At 41.9% G+C, this 8567-nt stretch overlaps 1 pseudogene; it reads left to right on the forward strand.

Moving 5' to 3' along the window:
- The first annotated feature begins 1649 nt into the window (after nt 1-1649).
- LOC110203165 (phosphoglycerate mutase 1 pseudogene) lies at nt 1650-5211 on the forward strand (annotated as a pseudogene).
- The last annotated feature ends 3356 nt before the right edge of the window (nt 5212-8567 follow it).

Raw genomic sequence — 8567 nt, forward strand, 5'->3', positions numbered from 1 at the left:
TTTTAGAACCTTTCCCCTCCTCTGACAAGGAAATGAGTCCCACCATGTTGTTCTCACTTGTCCATCCTTTCCCTTCCCAGGTCCCATTCCTGTACTGATTATTGTTGAACTCTTCCTGCAGTCCTCCCAACCAGCTGCACTCATGATCAGAGCCACTGTCCACTGGCTCTCCAACTTCAGTGTGGGGCTGCTCTTCCCTTTCATTCATGTAGGAGGGAAACTGATTGGCAAAAGCTTTAAGGGGTAAAACTGTCAGTTCAGATCCCTTGCATCTAGCACAACGCTCAGCATGAAATGGGCATTTAAGTCAACATTATATAGAACTGAAATGAGAGTAAATGGATTGGGGCTCTCCTCGTTGTGGGCACGCCCTCCAAAATGGAGCTCATCCTTGCTTTGTCAGCTTATAGGAGGAGGGATGTTATGCCTTCTAGGCACATACAGCAGCAAATGCAAATGCACGTAGGTTAGAGATGAAAAGTCAAGCACGGGAATCAATGAAAAGGCCTGATTAGCCAATGCAAGAAACACACGAGAGGAAGTGAGATACAAGAAAGCCCATAAGGCAGCTGGGCTTTCAGAGGGCTTTTATTGCCAGTCAGAAGTTTGTATTTCATCCTAGTAGCAATAGGGAAATCCTGGACATCTTTGAGGAGGCAGTGACCTAGTCAGGCCTGGGTGCCTTAGGAGGAGCATTCTGGCAGCTGTGGGGAGGCCTGCATTCGGGAATTTAAACAAGTTATCAAGTAAAAACTGGCTTCAAGTTCTGTGGAGGCAAAGAATTGGAAACTGAAGGGGAGAGGGTTCTCTTCAATTGGGCTAGAGGTTCCCAAAGAGGGCAATACCACCCCCTGGGAGGCACTGGACTAATCCAGGTGGGCAGTAGTAACCTCAGGTGTCATAGGGGGGCATTGAATAAAAATAAGAGGGCAGTGGAAGCATGGGGAAAGAAGAGAAGAGAATTTTAAATAAACAATTATATATGTTTCATTTGTTGTGCAACAGAGTTAAAGTCATAGTGATTATATTATTTTCCAAATAAACACACAAAATGCAAATTATGACCAATCACTGGTCAAGTCCACCAACAGGTCTTAACAAGCAAGTGTTGGCAGGCAAGCTTGTCATACATTGGTGGGAAGTCAGCATGCATCAGCAGGAATATGTTCATGTAATGACTTGTTTACAATATAATACTATACAGTTACATGATGTAATATTACATCATCAAAATTTCAATGCAGGAAAACCCCACAAATTTACAATAAATTATTAAAGTTAAGATATGTCTTTTTTAATTTATATTTTTTTTGAAATGATACAATTTTTTAAAAAATCATTAAAGGGTCAAAGAAAGTAGATTTCCAGGGGGGTGCTGAGTAATTTTTTTGGGGGGTGAGAGGCAATCGAGGTTAAGTGACTTGCCCAGGGTCACACAGATAGAAGTGTCTGAGGACAGATTTGAACTCAGGTCCTCCTGACTAATTTTTTTTTTTGAAAAGAGAATGGTAGGCCAAGTAAGTTTGGGAACCTTTGAGTTGAGCAATGACTAGGCAAGTTGTGGTATATGAATGTGGTAGAATACTCTTTTGCTATAAGAAATGACCATACACATTTGTAACAGGAGTTTTGTTTTTCTTGCTGTTGCAATGGATGATGACGGGTTTGAGGTGAGAGGGAGAAAAGGTTGATCTTCATTTGAAGAAAAAAAATTTAAGAGAGACTGAATGCCAGATCTCAAACTTGTTAGTGAGGAATACCCGAGGAAGGATACTATGTCCCCACTCAAAAAAACCCTGATAACTCCCTATTTTACCCACAGGATCAAATACAAAATCCCCTGGCTTTTAAAGCCCCTTATAACCTGGACACTTCCTACCTTTCCAGTATCCTTACACCTTCCGGCAATCACCCACCCTTCCATATACCCTGCAACCCCGTAACATTGACCTCCTTGCTGTTCCTCTAATAAGATACTCCATTTCTCTGGGCATTTTCTCTGGCTGTCCCCCAAGTGTGAAATATTCCCCTTCCTCATCTCCATCTATCTGCTGCCTTCTCTGGCTTTCTTCAAGTCCCTGCTAAAATCCCACCTTCTACAGGATGCTTTCCTAATTCTCCTTTAATTCTTGCACCTTCCCTCTGAGATTATCTGTATGTACTATGTATAGTATTTATATCTTGCTTATACCTGTATATGTCTTGTTTATATGTATTATTTTCCTGTTGTCTCCCCCATTACACTGAGAGACTGTGGAGACTGTCTTTGTCTCCCTAGAGTTTAGCCCAGTGCATGGCACATAGTAGGTGCCTAATAAATGCTTGCTCAAATTTGGAATTATGCCTAAAGGGCTATAAAATGGTGCATATCCTTTGATCCAGCAATACCACTACCAGGTCTGTATCCCAAAGAGACCATAAAAAAAGGGAAAAGGACCCACATGTACAAAAATATTTATAGCAGCTCTTTTTGTGGTGGCAAAGAATTGGAAATTGAGAGGATGCCCACCAATTGGGGAAGGGCTGAACAAACTGTGGTGTATGAATGTAATAGAATACTATTGTTCTGTAAGAAATGATGAACAGGTGGATTTCAGAAAAACCTGGCAAGACTTGTGTGGACTGATGCTGAGGGAAGTGAGCTGAACCAGGAGAACATTGTACACAGTAACAGCAACGTTGTGCAGTGACCAACTTTGATAGACTTAGGAGCTGGGGCGGGAGGTGGGGGGACCTGCAGCCTCAAGGTCTCATGTGGCCTACTAGGTCCTCAAGTGCAGCCCTTTGCATGAATCCAAACTTCACAAAACAAATCCCCTTAATAAAAGGGTTTAATACAGGTGTGTCTTAAAGAGAACTAGGGGTTTCAAGAGGGAGAGGGGAGGAGAGAGGAGGGAGGAGGGAGGAGGGAGGAGTGCTACCAGAAACTGACAGAGCAAGTAAGATGGGAATGGCCAAATCCTCTCTGCATTTTTAAGAATTTATTTATATAACTCATAAATATCTGAATCCAGATTTAATAAATATATAACATATATTATGTGTAATATAAAATGATAATACAATAAATGTTATGTATAAAATATGTTGTGTAAATAATATTATGTATAAAATACAATGTGATATAAAAATCCTTAATAAAGGTTTGTTCTGCGAAGTTTAGATTCAGTCAAAGGGCCACACTTGAGGACCTAGAGGACCACATGTGGCCTCAAGGCTGCAGGTTCCCTACCCTAGTTACCTCTTCTCGTCAATGCAATGATCTATGACAATTCCAAAAGACTCATGATAGAAAATGCTATATGGAGTCTGAATGCAGATCAAAGCAAACTATTTTCTCTTTTTCTGTTGTTTTTTCTTTCTTGTGGTTTTTCCTTTTTGTTCTGATTCTTCTTTCGCAACATGACTAATGTGGAAATATGATTCATTTAATTTTTAACATGATGGATTGTACATGTACAATGTACATGTATATCAGATTGCATACTATCTTGGGGAAGGGGAAAGGAGTAGAGGGGAGAAAAATTTAGAACTCAAAATTTTATGAAAGTGAATGTTGGGGGCAGCTAGGTGGTGTAGTGGATAGAGCCCCAGCCTTGGAATCAGAAGGGCCTGAGTTCAAATCTAGCCTCAGACATTTGACCCTTACTAGCTGTGTGACCCTGGGCAAGTCACTTAACCTGGATTGCCTCACCAAAAAGCAAAAAAACAAACAAAAAAGTGAATGTTGAAAATTAAAAGACAAAAAAGATCTAAATAAATAAATAAATGCTTGCTGACTTGTTTGCCTTCACTTGTATCCCCAGAAAGGTCTTGGTGCCTTCAGCTTCATCATCTTTCCTGGGGTATGTCTCTTCACCACAGTTTATTCCTACTGCATCATTCCAGAGACCAAGTCTCTGACTCAAGATGTTTATGGAAATCAACCAAATTTTTGCCAAGATCAATAAGATGTTCAGCCAGAGAAAGAGAAATCTTCCAGCTTCTAACCTCCCACTATTCTGTAAGCGGGTAGTGGTGCATTTTTACCTGGCCTACACCAGCCTGTTGCTTTTACTTTTCTAGCTGTTCCAGAAACAGGCCTGTTTTTTACAGACTCTTCGTCAAATCTCCAGGTACCTCTGGTAAACTGGGAATACCCATTAACTCTTGGGTGAAAATTCTGAAAAAACTGAGATCTTCCTTTGGGTCAGGCAACCACTGAAACCAAGTCAGGACTCACAGCAGCTCTTCAGCCTGGCCTCGGCAACAGCCCCTTTGTAACTGCTTATCATGCTAACTTTTATATTAAAAACAGTCACCATGACAAGATGATAGGAGCAAAGGCTGGGGACCTGTGGGTACCCTGGTAGAACCAATTTCCTCCTTCTTATCACATTCTGCCCTGGAAACATCACTCTTAGAAAATGGGATGTCGGGGTGCATGCTCACCTGTCTGCCAATCTCAATTCCTGCTGCCCTGAGCCTCTGCCTTACCATGGCCACCTACATACTAGTTGGTGCTGATCCGGCATGGAGAGAGTGCCTGGAATCTAGAGAACCACTTCAGCAGCTGGTACAATGCAGACTTGAGCTTCGCTGGGCAAAAGGAGGCCAAGCGCTGTGAGATGCTGGCTATGAATTTGACATCTACTTCACCTCTGCCAGAAGAGAGCAATTCGTACCCATTGGACAGCACTAGATGCCATTGACCAGATGTGAGGACTTGGCATCTCAATGACCAGCACTGTGGAGGTCTGATAGGTCTCAACAGAGCAGAGATAGCTGCTAAGCATGGTGAGGCCCACATGAAGATCTGGCCACAATCCTACAACATCCCATCTCCAATGGAGCCTGACCACCCCTTCTACAGCAACATCAGCAAAAACCATCACATGCAGATCTGACTGAGGATCAGCTGTGAGAGCCTGAAAGGCACCATTGCCTGGGCTTTACCCTTCTGGAATGAAGAAATCGTCCCCCAGATCAAGGAAGGAAGGAAAGTGTGTGCTGATTGCAGCCCATGGCAATAGTCTTCGAGGGATTGTCAAACATCTAGAGGGTCTGTCTGAAGAAGCAATCATGGAGCTGAATCTGCCCACTGGCTTTCCCATTGTGTATGAGTTGGAGAAAACTCTGAAACCCATCAAGCCCATGCCGTTCCTTGAGGATGAAGAGACCCAAAGCAAAGCCATGGAGGCTGTGGCAGCCCAAGACAAGGCCAAGAAGTGAAAGCAGGCACCAGCATGTGCTAGCAGTAGCCAGGTCCTTCCCTTCTCACTATCTCCACCACATCTTTCCTGCCTGCTCCACACACTGACCATCGCCTTAGGGATCACAACACATAGCTGCAGATGGGGGACTGATGGTTCCTTTTCTCATTTCTTCCTCTCTATTTCAGACCAATTCTTTTCTCTCCTGTTGCCCTTCCCCTCAACCACATTGGTCAGAATGCCTCCTGGGTGGTTTGGCTCAGGAAGGACCTGGTTAGGGATCAGGGATGGGGACATGGTATAAAGTGACCACTGTGGAGAGTTGGAAGAAACAGTTGGTCCAGTTATTCCTATGAGCCAGTCCTGACAGTAGGGCAGTCTTCTCAGGGGCTGTTGTAGGAAGCTGCCTATAACCTGGGTGGTCATTTAACAAATCATGAAAGTTTTATTTGGATGTTTCCTCCCTAATCCAAGAAAAAATGGATCTGGGGGGTTGTCCTAATGTTTATTTAATGCACTAGCATTCACAAAAGACCCTCCTAGGCTGGTTATTAGTGGCTTTTGAAATTAAACTGTCTCACTTGGTAGACATCAGAGATCTCAAGCTGAGTCAGAGAAGGGGGAGTTCCTTGATTTATAAGGGATGGATGAGTACATCCCTCTGTGTGTTTTATAGCCTCTGCTCTGTTCTGTGGCAGTGAAATGCCCCTAGATCATGTTGAAATGTGTCTCAGTATCCCATTGCCTTCCACCTTATGTCCGGTCACCTGGGTCCTTCTCAGTTTTAGCATAACTGTACTAACCCTGCCCCTATTTTGTTGTTCACTATAATAAAGGACTGTTGTGCAATTAAAAAAAATGGGATGTCATAAATACAAAACACACTGAGGCAGATTGATGGGTATAGATACTTTAACTAAGAGAAAGCATAGAGAAGGGTTGAACCCGGGCATTCTAACCTTAATCCTATATGTTATTTGTTAAAGAGAAGTCTCATTGTTTCTATGTATTCATTAAAGCAGAGGATTATTTTGTGTTGAGACATGCTTCTTTCTTGTCAGTGGTAATTGGCCTGTAATGCCTCACCTCTGCTGTCGTCAGGGACTGACCCACCTTTTGTTTTCAATTGTGCATTTCTTTGACAGCCCATTCCATTTCAGAAAGTTTTTCCAATTTACAGGGGAGTTGACCAATCCTGACAGGCATGAGTTGACACAGATTAAAGTGACAACCACATCCTTCCCTCCAAGATCATTCAGCTTCCTCATTTTCTTAGACAGACCCATTCCACCTACTTGTAATTTTTTGGGGGTGGAGGCGAGGTTAAATGACTTGCCCAGAGTCACACAGCTGGTAAGTGTCTAAGGACAAATTTAAACTCCGTTCCTTCTGACTCCAAGGTGGGTGCTCTATCCACTGTGCTACCTGGCTGCCCCATCCAACGTAATTTTTCTAAAGCGTGTATGGAAGCAGGTCACTCCCTCTTCCCACTCTCAAGGAGTTTCAGTGGCTCCCTATCATCTTCAGGATCAAAATGAATTCCTCTGTTTGGCATTTTAAGTTCTTCCTAACCTGTCCCCTTCCTACACACTTCACTTCCCTCCACACCATACTCTCCCACTTCTTTACCTTTGTACTGCCTATTCCCAGTGCCTACAATGTTCTCTCTCTCTCTCTCTCTCTCTCTCTCTCTCTCTCCTCTCTCTCTCTCTCTCTCTCTCTCTCTCCTCACAGCTACCCTGTCTTTTAAAAAATTTTTTATTAAACTTATTTACTTTTAGTTTTCAACATATACTTTTATAAGATTTTGAGTTCTAAATTTTTCCTCCTCCCTCCCTTCCCCGCTTCCCCAAGACAACATGCAATCTTATATACCTACATATATACAATCACATTAAATATATTTCCACATTAGTCATGTTATGAAAGAAGAATCAGAACAAAAGAGAAAAACCACAAGAAAGAAAAAAAAGAGAAAATAGTATTGCCCTGGCTTCTTCCAAGACTCTGCTGAAATTCACCTTTTGTAAGACCCATTCCCTTCCCTGGTGCCCCTCCACCCATCCAGTCCCTAGGGAGTCCCATTTTGCAGTTATCTTCCATCTATCTGGCATATATGTATCTAGTTAGTTTCTTCCATTCGATTGTATGTTCCTTGAAGACAGGAACTGTGTTTTTGCCTGTCTTGTATTTCTAGTGTTTAGCATTATGCTTGGTATATGGTAAGTGCTTAATAAACGCTACAGATTGATTGTCCAATCTACTGGCTTCTGTCTCCTCTGCCTCAAAGGACAAGGACCTGAACTAAGAATCCTTCCCCTCTCTGTGTTCCTTTCAGGCAGACAGAACTCTTGTGTCTTGAGAGGGTAGCTTGCTGTGCTGGAACTGGCATCATAAAAACCAATCAATCAATAAGCATTTATTAATTTTCATTTCTCTAATCAATAATGATTTAGAGCATTTTTTTCATATGGCCATAAATTGTTTTGATGTTTTCATCTGAAAACTGCCTGTTCATATCCTTTGACTATTTCTCAATTGAGGAATGACTTATCTCCTTATAGATTTTACAGAGTTCTTTATATATTTGAGATACGAGACTTTTATCTGAGAAACTGTCTGTAATTTCCTCCCCCGCATTTTTCTGCTTTCCTTCTGATCTTGGCTACGTTTGTTTTATTTATACAAAACCTTTTTAATTTGATGTAATCCAAATTATCCATTTTACACCTCACTCTGCTATCTCTTCATAAATTGTTCACCTAAGTCTAATAAGTCTAATAAGTAATATGTTCCATGTTCTTTTAATTTTCTTGTAATATTTCTCTTTGTATGTAGGTTATGTATCCATTTTGACCTTACCTTGGTAAATGGTATAAGATATTGGTCTAGGCCCAATTTCTGCCATATTGCTTTCCAGTTTTCCCAACAATTTTTTTTTTTTGCTTTTTGGTGAGGCAATCAGGGTTAAGTGACTTGCCCAGGGTCACACAGCTAGTAAGTGTCAAGTGTCTGAGGTCGAATTTGAACTCAGGTTCTCCTAACTCCAAGGCCAGAGCTTTCTTCACTGTGCCACCTAGCTGCCCCTTTTCCCAACAATTTTTACCAAATAATGAATTCTCATCCCAACATCTTAAGTCTTTACACTGGACAAATACTAAGTCACTATGTTTATTTGCTGCTATAAATTGTATGTCTACTGTGTTCTGTTGATCTACCTTTCTGTTTCTTAGCCAGTACCAGATAGTTTTGCTGTTTTGGTGGGGGGGGTTTCCCCTTAGGCAATTGGGGTTAAGTGACTTGCCCAGGGTCACACAGCTAGTTAAGTGTCAAGTGTTTGGTCTGAGGCCTGATTTGAACTCAGGTCCTCCTGAC

Source organism: Phascolarctos cinereus, unplaced genomic scaffold (genome assembly GCF_003287225.1).
Source record: "Phascolarctos cinereus isolate Bilbo 61053 unplaced genomic scaffold, phaCin_HiC Scaffold_726;HRSCAF=1367, whole genome shotgun sequence".
In the NCBI taxonomy this organism is placed as follows: domain Eukaryota; kingdom Metazoa; phylum Chordata; class Mammalia; order Diprotodontia; family Phascolarctidae; genus Phascolarctos; species Phascolarctos cinereus.